This window comes from Lethenteron reissneri, chromosome 7 (genome assembly GCF_015708825.2).
Source record: "Lethenteron reissneri isolate LAM-NWPU_2019-01 chromosome 7, ASM1570882v1, whole genome shotgun sequence".
Taxonomy (NCBI): Eukaryota; Metazoa; Chordata; class Hyperoartia; order Petromyzontiformes; family Petromyzontidae; genus Lethenteron; species Lethenteron reissneri.
Window position 1 is genome coordinate 12,074,163 of NC_083785.1, and position 12,536 is coordinate 12,086,698.

At 46.6% G+C, this 12,536-nt stretch overlaps 1 long non-coding RNA gene and 3 other non-coding genes across 4 annotated transcripts; all 4 read right to left on the reverse strand.

Moving 5' to 3' along the window:
- Positions 1 to 1,309: 1,309 nt before the first annotated feature.
- Positions 1,310 to 9,058, reverse strand: LOC133357765 (uncharacterized). The gene is made up of 7 exons (XR_009756993.1): positions 8,972 to 9,058; positions 6,982 to 7,086; positions 5,765 to 5,842; positions 4,756 to 4,817; positions 3,672 to 3,735; positions 2,553 to 2,623; positions 1,310 to 1,472 (listed from the first exon to the last, which is right to left on the reverse strand). It is a non-coding gene; the product is annotated as an uncharacterized LOC133357765 (long non-coding RNA).
- LOC133359011 (small nucleolar RNA SNORA57) lies at positions 3,339 to 3,473 on the reverse strand. The gene has a single exon (XR_009757140.1). It is a non-coding gene; the product is annotated as a small nucleolar RNA SNORA57 (small nucleolar RNA).
- On the reverse strand, positions 4,380 to 4,514 carry LOC133359003 (small nucleolar RNA SNORA57). The gene has a single exon (XR_009757139.1). It is a non-coding gene; the product is annotated as a small nucleolar RNA SNORA57 (small nucleolar RNA).
- Positions 6,245 to 6,380, reverse strand: LOC133359019 (small nucleolar RNA SNORA57). Its single transcript, XR_009757141.1, has one exon. It is a non-coding gene; the product is annotated as a small nucleolar RNA SNORA57 (small nucleolar RNA).
- Positions 9,059 to 12,536: the final 3,478 nt, after the last annotated feature.

Sequence of the window (12,536 nt, forward strand, 5' to 3'; positions counted from 1 at the left end):
TTCATGACTCGAGTCTGACTCGAGTCCAAGTCACATGACTCGAGTCCACACCTCAGAGGTGGGACAAAGTCATTGTTATGCAAGTCCAAGTCGAGTCTGAAGTCATCAAATTCATGACTCGAGTCTGACTCGAGTCCAAGTCACATGACTCGAGTCCACACCTCTGCTGGCTTGTGCCCACCCTCACAGTCGGGCATATTTGCGGAATACACCACGCCACCGTTGACCCTGGCCATTGACCGAGCAACCCAACGTTCCTACCAGCTCCCTCCGCAGGAATCTGTTCCAGCATCACGGAGATCTAAGTTAAATCCTGGGTTTCGGCCACCAATAACTCAACCAGTCTCTCAAATTACAGCAAATGAATACTGGCCCAGTCAAGCATGATAACGTAAAATAACCCCATCAGCTATATTTGTACTTAATTCACCCAAAATGCGAACCATTGAAATACACACGCAGCCATGTTATACTTGGAACTCTTTGCATGGAAATTGGAGGGCATGCCCTGAGCATGTTGATTATTCAACGCCTCGACTTCACAATTCTAATGAGAGCGCCATCTCTTGTATTGTGGGGCGTTACTTCTGGTTTATCTATGGTAGGGTTTATATCTAGAGCAAAGGTGGGGTGGGGCGGATCCACCCGGAAAGCCTCCGAAGCGTTCCCGAAAGTTCCAGGAGGGGCGTGGTTAGAGGCGGGGCTGAGCCGCCGGGGAGCACATGTAAGCGAGAGGGCCGGAGCAAGGTGCGGGGTCGGTGTTGAACATCAAGAGGAGTTCCCCGTCGCTGCTGCACCACCATCTCCATCGGCCACGTGGCAGCTCGACCTCCAGCCGCTCCCTCGTGCGCCGTCAGCCAGCGGCGTGTTAGCGAGCGGGCGAGCACCACGTGTCGAGGGGCAGCGTAACATCCGTAGCGAGACAACCAAGCTGTACCGAAGATTTATTAATAAACGTCAAGTTCTTACCGTGTCGGAGCCACTTATTATGCAATAACTGTCTGGGCCACTCCTAACACCAGACGGTTATTTTGCGGTGCCTTTTTTTACACCCCAATGAGGGAGGCTTGTGTTGCCTCCGAAACGTCGCGAATGATTTGTTTTCATTTATTTCATTGTTTTACCTACGTGACTTCACCGAAAAAAACAAAGAGTACCAGATGGGTGCATTAGATTTGGGTTCCAAATGGAAATCAACGTGCCACAACTGATTTGGATTGAGGAAAAATGTAAAACGTTGGCACCAGTTGACATGTATATGCACATCACTTATTTGTAATAACGCAATCGACAGGAATCCAACCAGTGCTCTCTTTGCAATTTCTTTATTGATAACAATAAGTACACCACATGACGAGGCAAATACTGGATCGGTTGGGACTTCAAATCACGTGTTTATTTGACTTGAGTAAATATCTGCACAGCTTTGCCACGTTCGTCCACAGGATTCATTGCTCCTTGTATCCGTGTTGCTACAGGGTGGATGACAGGGGAAGAGGGGATCACATGAACAAACAAAATATAAATTCATCCTGCAACTGTTACTACTGCATTTCTTTGATAAACCTCAGTATAGTATAACACCATTAATAAAAAAAAACACATAAGAATGACACCCCAAGCTCTTAAGATGTATCGTTTGTAAAAAAACAAATTTGAAATGTAACCATTGGGCTACTTATCGCGATGCCTGGAAACTCTGGCATTGGTTATTAGGGTAGACAAGACCCCAAAATAAACCACCGCAAAATGTTCTACCCTTGTTATGAATGTTTAACGTAATGCACCGATTGCGATGTACGAGCCCGAACACGGGGACAGGTGGATGCAGTCACACACCCAATGCGAGCATCCTGCATGTCGATTTCCGTAGGCAAATGTATTTGTCGAATCCATTACTGAATGCTCCATTCATAGACTGGCTCACCAGCCTGTTTTACTTTGCGCTGGGAGGGTCCATTCCAATTGTAACCCGAGGAAAGGCGTGGGAACCTCTCTCCTGTGACTTTATAGTGGCCCGTGGCCATCCCGACTCTCCGCAATCTGCAAGTGTCTTATAGCCACTAGAAGGGAATATTTTCCACCCGTGTTGTCACTGCAAAAGCCTCTTTAAAAGCAGTCAACGCACGTGTAACTTATGGCATTTTTAATGGATGCTATGGATGTGTTAATGTGTAATCCCACCAAAGTGATTTCAAAGTCCGATTCAGACCTCAAGAAGGAAAAGGTTACCCACTTCGTGCCTTAGAACACAACTTTTGTCCAATGGCAAACCACTTGGCTGCAGTATTCGAGGCTGCCGATGATTTATTGTTGGCAAGTGGCGCAAACCAGGGGGGCTATGGTAAGCGCACCCAGCAGCCGAAGACGGCAACAGCGCCCTTGTGCCAATTCCTCTGCCTCCCTCTCTTACACAACTTGCCACGTGGTAGTGCAAGCATGCCTTAGTAGGAGGAATATCACAGACATGAAACGGCATTTGCTTTGGGGCAGATAAAGCCAAGGCTATTCAGCAGCAAGGGTAGACGGGGGACTTGAACAGCGTCACTTACAGGTCACCACAAGCAGCAGGCGAGGGGCAAGCCCGTGCCTGTGGAGACGTCCGCTTTCATCTCACCTTCTCCTGTTTGGAACAAAAAAGGTTGGAAGATTTTTTCAAACAAGCCTCGTGCATCGATCCACTGCTGCACGAGTTGACTCCCAATGCGATACAGGTCATTTGACGATCAGTCACCATGCTGGTCAGTAAAGTTTGGGTGCATCGATGTTCAAAGCATAATACAGCACTATGATTGCACTGCCCTTAGATAATTATAGACGTTAGTGGTATGTTGATTCGAGTAACACTTTAAATTTGAAAGCAAGGAGTTAAATGCCATCCCACATTAGCAACAATCAGGTATAGACCAGTTAACAGGAGTGTAAAATAATTCCCACACTGGTGGATTGACCCACGAATAAGAACCTATTAAACATGGCCACGAAGTTGACTGGAACTCACTCACACCTTTTAACACATCTCTAGAGGGGGCATTTGAAGTTTGTAGTTTACATTGGCAGGTCTTAAGAAAACGAATGAAAGGTAAAAACGTGAGCCGAGCACACTACAATCAGTGTGCCCATGTCAAGGAATGTACAAGCATCCTGTGTGAAATGCATCGAGTCCAAGCAAACGGTTCAAAGTTGGAACACCACCTTGCTAGAATTCATCGTCTGAACGAATGGTTCCTCACTTTAACAAGGCGAAAGGTCCATGCACAGCAATTTATGACAAACACAGCAAGCCAGGCAGACACGAGTGAGTGGCATGCCATTCCTTGCTCGAGGAGCTTGCAAGGAAATGTACCAGTGCTTGAGGATGGAACCAGAAGAGGGAAGCCTCTGACACCGAAGGCATAGCAATGGGCGACACTTTACCTCCGTACATTACACGGGCGCACACCACACAGCGCGACCATGCCAAGAACTAGAGGTGCCCTCCACAACCCAACGACAAAGATTCGCTACATTCCTCCCCGTTAGGATACAATAGGACTTAGTCCCCATTAACCATAGCCATAAACATGCAGGCCATAGGTCACACTCGTAGCTAAAGTGTACTCGGAATGTTCAGCACAGGCTGTAACGGTGGAGCATATTGGCAAACTCTGCAGATGGTAACATGTCCGTACCGGCAGAAATCCTCTTGCAACTTGAATGGACATTGTTCGTCATCGTACAAAGACCATTTTCAACCTGGAAAGCAAAGGGAGGAAAACAATCAAGTATTGCAAAAATGTCGGTAAATAAACATTTATTTATCCTCAAAATTATCGTTAAGTCACAAGACCTTTTCAGCAAAGTCCCCACATCGTCAATCAACTGGTAAGTATTGTGGTCAACACGCTCGGCTCGGCATTGGTAGGTCGAGATTTCCAAAGGCAAATTATGGAAAAAACTAAAACATTTATATTACACCGACAGTGGTGTAGAAGCACGAGAAAAGACTCCCATTATCAGTACCACTTTACCATCATCAACTATGTAAATGCATAACCAAAATAGATATATACGAGTTTTTTTATGCAATGGGGTGGCTTTAAAACAGAAGGTCTAGGGCTTGAAACACAAATCTTTCATAGGTCAATTAAAAGCAGGGTTTGTTTAAAACTCTACTTAGCTTAAAGAAAACGAGTAGCTACTACTACCATCCACAATATGGGGAGATACCTCGTCTCAAAGTACACGCCTGCCATAAAAGACTGTGCAGACCAATAGGTGACCTATACCACACTGTACAAGGCAAAAACGCGACCCACAGCAATTGCTGGTCAACATGATGGCAAGCTAGACAGACACGAGCGAGTGGGACGCATCTCTTGCTCGAGGAGCTTGCAAGGAAATGTACCAGTGCTTGAGGATGGAACCAGAAGAGGGAAGCCTCTGACACCGAAGGCATAGCAATGGGCGACACTTTACCTCCGTACATTACACGGGCGCACACCGCACAGCGCGACCATGCCAAGAACTGGAGGTGCCCTCCACAACCCAACTACACGATTTGCTACATTTCTCCTCCCAGCTCAGACACTATTTTTATTATACCAGGCAAGGTCCACGGAGCTTTATAGCTCTTTTTCAGAAGCTACTCGGCCACAAATGATACCTATACAAAGTGGCTTAACAATCAATGAGTCCCATTTACCCAAGGTCATGTACGTGCACTCAGAATGTTCAGCACAGGCTGTAACGGTGGTGGACATTCCCAAAACGTACTGGCAGATTTTCTTGCAACTTGAATGGCCTCTGTCCATTACCATTCAAGCACCATTTTCATTCTGGAAGAGGGAAAAGAGAGCACAATTCATTAAGGGATTGCAAAATACAGCCAAGTAACATTTTACGAGTCCATAAATACACGACCAAGTCAAAAGACCTTTTCAGAAACGTTCTGCATCATAATTCAACCAAATGGCAGTGGTCATCACACTGCGACTCGCTATTGGATTTGTCGATATTTCCAGTTACAATGTATACACAACAGAATATATCCCAAGATTACAGTGGTATACAGGCATGAGAATACCCACGATTATCATTATGACCTTACCATTATCAACTCCACTAAGGGATGGCAATACGGTAGACCCAAAATAGAGATATATTGGTAGTTCAATGAAATAGGCAAAATGTCTCGGGACTGATGCACCATCTTTTTACAGCCCAGCTAAAAGCAGCGTTTTTTTTTACATCTGTTATTAACTTGCACAACAAAGCAACATAGGCCATACGAAACAAGACGACGAAGGAGTATTACTTCTATTAGTAGGTTTTTACCCTTTAAACTGGTACAAAACTGACACCTTTATACAAGGCATCATGTTTGCAATAACCGCAACACAAGCAGTCAAAATGCAAAAAAAAACAACTCTGATAATGGAGGTCTCATAGAGTATTACTTCTATTAATATGTTGAAGTGGACACCAGAAGCCTTAGGTGGGTATTCCTCTCCTCAGAGAAAAAGCAGTGAAATCACGCGTGCGGCGACATTGAAGTCCCTTCCACGGGTCCACACAGAAAGACTCTGTGGGGCCCGCATAACAGGACAACCTGCGCCGTGCGCTCAGACCAAATGCCTTGTGCAATCACATCACAGGAGAGGCAGTTTGCCCATGGCTCTCGATAGCGCTAGCATATCATCGTACTACAAAAGCTGGCTTTGTCTAATAGGCGAGCGTGTATTACCGATGTTTTTTTCTCTTCAAAAATTGTGTTTAGACTTACCACGTCATTGTACGGTTGGTCCACAAACCCAGGATGCAGATCCATTACATCACCTCACCCAGGACAGCTTAACACCCACTGCAAATGAGAGGCCACAATTACTCAAGCCACAAAATACAGCAATATGAACATTAATTTTAAGACTATTTTTGTTGATAAAGGGAAAATAGCAAGTTTAGCGCCTCAAGGGTATGTTGCAGGATGATAAAGATACTTTTCATACGCAAAAGTAGACCTATAAACTTTTTCATGTTCAGGTTGTAGTACCTGGTTTGTTTTGGCATGTCTGGGAGTTTCTTCAAGAATTGAACATTCAATTATACATTAGGCAACATTGTTTTTAAAGAAGTTCCTAACACTCGGGCCAAAACGTCAGACAACACAAAAACACATTGGAGCCCTATACATAGTCCAACCACAAAAACCTATGTGATTGCATTGGAAATGTTGCACGATGAAATGTAACAAAGAAAATCCAAGCAATGTGCCAGTGCATGAGGATGGAACCAGAAGATGGACACTCGCTGGCACCGAAGGCATAACTCTGGCGGTTACTCTGCCTCCTTACATACCACAAATGCGCACCGCACAGCACACTCATGCCAAGAACTGGAGGTGAACGCACTACGTTTCAGTCACACCAAGAAACCTAATATCAGCTGCACTGCACTCCGGCCCCAACTGTGTGGGGTAGCTACTACTTATTACGTTCTCGTGACGGAAGACTGCGTTACTCCCACTCGAGCGTAGCTTGTGAATTTCAAGCAAGCCATGTCAGTGGCACACAAAAGTCGTCTTTCTCCGCAACCAACTTTCCTTTTCCTCCCGAGTCACAAAACAATGCTCGGCCATCAGCTGCTGCACTGCCGACCGTGCGGGGCCTGGGAGATCTGGATTCCCTATTTACACTCGAGCACTTTCAGGTAGTCGGCATGTCACCGTGGGGCATCTTCCACCTGACTGTCGACAGGACTCCATAGATTTCTGGTGCAGTCTGGTCACTGGCTGCCAGAGACTTGGCTTTTACAACTGCGTGGGGTTTGGCTTTGGGCTGCAGGGGTCTACGGTGCATTGGGATAATGAAACTCATGCTTCCCGTGGTAAATTAATGCCTTTCCTCACCGCCCATCAGGTGGCTCGCCATCATGCGCACCACCTCGACCATAGGCTTGTTGGGTTATCTGCTTGCAGAGCCATGCGTAGAAGTTTTAAATCACCTGCTTCTGGTTGCTCTCCAAGGATCTGCCGCTGGGCCACTTCTGAAAAAACTTAACCAGCGACGGCGGAACGGCATCGCGCTGCTGAAGGCACAGCCATTTCACCTGCAACAGCAACGCAATAAAAACAGTGTGGTAAATTGTACCGCTATTTTTGTAATGCACGCACATTGTAGTCATGCACAGCCATTTTGTCAAGCTACTGGAAGATGAGTATCCATGCAATTCATGTTAATATCACGTGTAACGTCACCATGCTGCAGTAGTACAGTACATTAATTTGCACGGACCTCTGCTGCACACCACGTAATCGTAACTGATTGCGATATTTTACGAGTTCACTGCATCCACACCAGTTTTCCTTCAGACTCAAACACTCGGCAAATTGTATATTTGCCATAGCTTGATCAGATCAACACACCAGCTTTTAATATAACAAATATTTGCAATAACTGCAACTCCTTGTCAGTTCACGACCATGTATGTAATGCATCCGGTTTAAAATATTGCATGCCCACGACACCTCTACATCAGCAAGCCACGTGGTGAGTAGCAGAGCACAGTTCAGCAAAAAAAACAATTGTTGTATGGAATGTTTCCAAATCAACTCCCATGCCATTACCAAGTCGCACTGACCAGCATGGTGAAGTATGAACAAACCCCACCCCCCCGCACCATGACCTACATCAGCGTGAAAGGGCTGGGCCATGTACGTGTATTTAAGGTGCAAGAAATCCATCCGGCTACAAAATTCCGCCTACCACGAGTTGGATATTAAATGTTAAATGTGATTTGCTCAGGGTGGCAGAGGCCCGAGAATGCGACGGCCACGTGTTACTTTGCCACAGAGTGATAGGTTCCAGACAAGCATGGTCGGTTTTAGTGCCGTTGCCAGGGATTTATTCAAAAGGTCGCTGTACTTCTCTATACTCCACCCCCTCTACTCTCTCCACCTTCACAACACCGCATTAGATCAGCCAGGTGAAGCATGGTCATCAGTCTTAGGACCTGTAGGCCGTGGGGAGGGGTCCATCCTAGCAGCACGTTCACAAATAACTTTAGCCGAACAAGTGCTACTTATTAAGATTCGGAGTCACTGCGTTGGCAGTGGTGCACAAGCAACAAAAATATCGCATTCGTCAAAAATAACAATGCCATTGACGTGCTTTGAAGGGTCACAGTGCGAAACGTCGCCCAATTACATATATTTACTGTTCCGGCAGGGTTATTAACAATGCGTTGGGTTTAAGAACGTAGCCTTTAGATAATATTTTAATGCAAGGCACTGGCATGGCATCTGCATAAAGGGTTGCAGGAACAATGAAGCATCTCCAGGTTACGTTTGCACGTTCAGCCATTCAGCCTTTGTCAATCCAGTGCTGGGATTTGACCATACTTCATCACGTTGGTCAGTGCGGATTTGATTAGAGGCCAGAAGCACATACAGTAAACATGGGACTGTTAAATGGCCATAACCGATGGTGCTGCACTGCCCTCTGCATGCATGTTTAACTTCTTTCGCACCGTACGTCGCCAACGTTTCCACCTACCAGGCTCACGTGGCAGCCACATTATCATCATAATGGTCATGGAGGTAGCCAGCCAAACGCTATCCAGGCCGAAATCCTAAGCTTTAAAAATCCGGCGCAATTCCGTGCGATTTGGCAATTGGCTCAGTTTACATTAGCCCATTTAAACTATTAGATCGACAAAAACAGTTACCAATAAAAGTATTATCCACAATCACAGACTCTGCATTTAAGCATTGCGGCTTTACAAACGCATTAGTCGCCTGTGCGACCACATGCTCAAATCAATCAGCGTGTCACGGAGCGCCAATCACTTGCACCACCGCTCACGATTACAATTAAAATAAAAAATGGAGATTGCATACGATGGACGACAACCTCCCGCATCCCGTGCGGTGATAATTTTAGCAAGATGCAGCGAGTAACGAAGCGGATGGATGCGGATTGCAGCTGCGCCGTACCTTGCCGACCAGGGCCTTGAAGTCCCAACCGAGAAGGGAGTGTCAGCCACCCTGCACATTTATATATACACGCGCCGCCCGCCGTGACGTCATGTCACCAATGACGTCATTGGCAATGGAGTCTCGCAAGTGAAAATGACGTCACCGCCCAGTGTGACGAACTTCAAACAAACTTTGTTTTAATCTGGATTTGAATCTAGATTTTCTCTAAATTTAGATTTGAATCTAGATTTAGAGAAAATTTTGTTTTAGCTATGAGAACAACGGAAGTAAACGTGTGAAAATGTTACTTTATATTTATTTTAAAACATGTAATTGGGTTGGAAAGTTTACAAAAATGTCTCCACGTGAGTAATTAGCGTTGTACAGGGTGCTCCAAATGTCTTGTGACCCACAATTAATTGAAACCCTAACATTTTCTGTTTTAAGTCAACCTTATAACGTAATTAGTTTTAGATAATTGTTTTTTTACTCTTCTATCTGGCAACAAAACTGACACCTTTTTTTACAAGGAGTCATGTTTACATAGACCACAATACCTGCACCAACCCATGTGACCAATCTAAGGAAAGCTGTCTCGGGTGTGGACCAATCAACTTCGAGGACAGTGCATACATTATCAGAGTTGTGTGTTTTGTTTGCATTATGACTGCAGGTAGTGTGGTCTATGTAAAAATGACTCCTTGTAAAAAAAGGTGTCAGTTTTGTTGCCAGATAGAAGGGTAAAAAACCAATTATCATATTTTTATTGGCAAATGAGGTTCCAATGGTAGTTTTAGATAATTAAATGGCATATGCACCACCCTGTGCGATAATGTCATCAGCCTATCCGCTGCTGGACAAAGGCCTCTTCCGCGTCTTCGCCATTAGCAGATAAGCAATACAGGACGAACTTTATCCAAAATCCATCTTAAACATCGTGAATGTATCGACTGCATATTGTTTAGGATTGGAGCGATGCCGCAGTGGTTAATCGATTATGTTATCGAGGGTGACCTCAGTACGATCTCTCGCCATCAGTGGCAAATGATATTTGGAGGTGGTCTTTAACTGGGATTGTAAACGTTTACTTTTCGTGCTATATAGCCCCTCTGTAGAGCATAAGAGGATATACAGGGTGCTTTAACTTTTTTTTAACACTTATACTAGACTATCGTTTTTAATTCATCCCACTGGGATTTTTGCACACAGCGTTGAAATGCGGTGTTTTTTTCTGGAAGACTTTTCTGTTTTTTTCCAGGATTTTTCTGTTGCGTGTAGTCACTTTAAGCTGTTTCTTGTTCATGTTTTTTGTTGCGGTTGCACCCGAGTCAAGAGCCGCATGGCTTACAGGGTTATACCGAAGCCGGGTAGTAAAGCTAGTACCAAATAAATGAAATTTAACTGAAACAAACGAATGCACTTTAACATGGTAACAAATGCAATGTTAAGAGCTTCAAAAAGTCAGTCTCGACTTGTTCGCCATCGTTGTCAACACGTGCCTGGAATCTTCTCGAGGTGGTCTCCAGAGCCCGGGAGGCACATTTTTGTGGTATTGTTGCAAATTCTCAGAAGTGTTAAACTTTTTACTGGTAGGAACCTCCTGGTTACACCAGTCCACAGGGGATTATTCTGTCAGTCCGTCGTGCATCTAAAAATGGGAGGGGTGGGGCTGGGTGGGTAGGGTGGGGAGGGGCTGGGCTGGGTGGGTAGGGAGGGGCTGGGTGGGGAGGGGAGGGTGGGGGAGGTGCTGGGTGGAGAGGGTGGGGAGGGGCTGGGTGGGGAGGGTGGGGAGGGGCTGGGTGGGGAGGGGCTGGGTGGGGAGGGGCTGGGTGGAGAGGGGCTGGTCACCCCGTGGTGCCCTTATAAAACTCAACGTTTAACCTACTCACGCCGGCTTGTGCCCGCCCTCAGTCGGGCATATTTGCGGAATACACCACGCCGCCGTTGACCCTGGCCATTGACCGAGCAACCCAACGTTCCTACCAGCTCCTTCCACAGGAATGTGCTTTGAAGCACACTCGATATTGTAAAAACACATGTTACATTGTTGCGTTCACATGCAGTTTTTAATTGAGAAGTTGTATATTTGTAACTCGCTCATCACATAAATAGTTTTCACTCGCAATTCAAACCCAGATTTTCTCCCGTGAAGCCCCCCAATGGTGTTTTATTAGCGTACACGTATTTTGGTAAAAATCGTAACATTTATACAAGCACAATTTGCCGTCTGTATTGTGAGTATACGACAATTTTGTCCCCTAAATTTATGTTTTTATAAATATTTGGTGACAAGGGTACTGCCGCGTTGCAACAACAAAAGCACATTCGTATTCACAGTGGCCTTAAATGGAAGATGAGTAATATATAACAAGTGACGTTTAGGGCAATTGCCCTCTTAACAGCGTTCCCGTCTCCTATAAAGCAGGGCCATTATTCGAAACGTCTTCTCGCCTTTTAAGGTGACAGTGTTCAGTAACGAATGCTTCGCCATGCTGTTGAGTCGAAGGCCCTGCCCTGGTCTCAGACCCACTGCTGGGTTGCCTGACTGTACCCTGAGCCCCACGTGTTGGCAATCACCCCGCGCATGCGCAATGCGCGGGCCATGGATCAAGCAGTCGTGGTTGCGTCATCCTGACAACACGCATGCGCACTGCGCGCACGCCTCCACAGCTCCCCTCCCCCCCCCCTTTCCCCCCCCCTGCCCCCCCAGCCCCCCCCCCCTCCCCTCCCCCCCCCCCCCGCCCCCCCTCTCCCCCCCCCCCCCTGCTCCTCCCCTCCCCCCCTCCCCTTGCCCCTCACCCCCTGCCCCCCCTCTTCTCCTATCCCCATTCCCCCTCCACCCCCCCTTATCCCCTCCCACCCCCCCTTATCCCCTCCTCCTACCCACCCTTATCCCCCCCTCCTACCCACCCTTATCTCCCCCCCTCCTACCCACCCTTATCCCCCCCCTTATCCCCTCCCACGCCCCCGTATCCCCCCCCACCTCCTTCATCCCCCTCCCCCACCACGTGGTGCCCAGACACGTGGGAGAAGGCGCCGCCAGTGGTCAGCGGACCGAGCACTTTCAGAACGATTCCCGTCTAAGACAAAGCTCCCCCGTGTAGCCTTCACAGACTCTTGGGGGCAAGTGCTGTCAGCGAGCACTGATAAAGGCCGGGCACGGCACACGAGTGGGTGGGTTGTTGTGGCGAGCAACACGCCCGGACGCCTTTATTGGACCAATATTTTACACGGGGATGGCAGCGGTATCGATTCGAATGCGATTCCTGAAATCAACTCGTTCCCAGAACTGTCTTATATAAGATTCATTGCGATGATTGCCGGTCACGCATATCGAATACATATGCGAATCAAATATATTTAAAAACAGCAAAGCGGACATCCGTGTCTCCGCTTAAAAAAAGAAAAGATTACACAATCTATCAGCCGCACAAGCCTTGTTAGGAGTGCATAATTACAGAGTCATTGACCCAAGCGAGTCACGGTCGTTTATAGCTCTGAAGTATTGTGCGTGTAATTAATTGCATTCTTATTGATTCAAGCAAACTGGGCCGGTTTCGACAAACTATCAAATCACCAATCA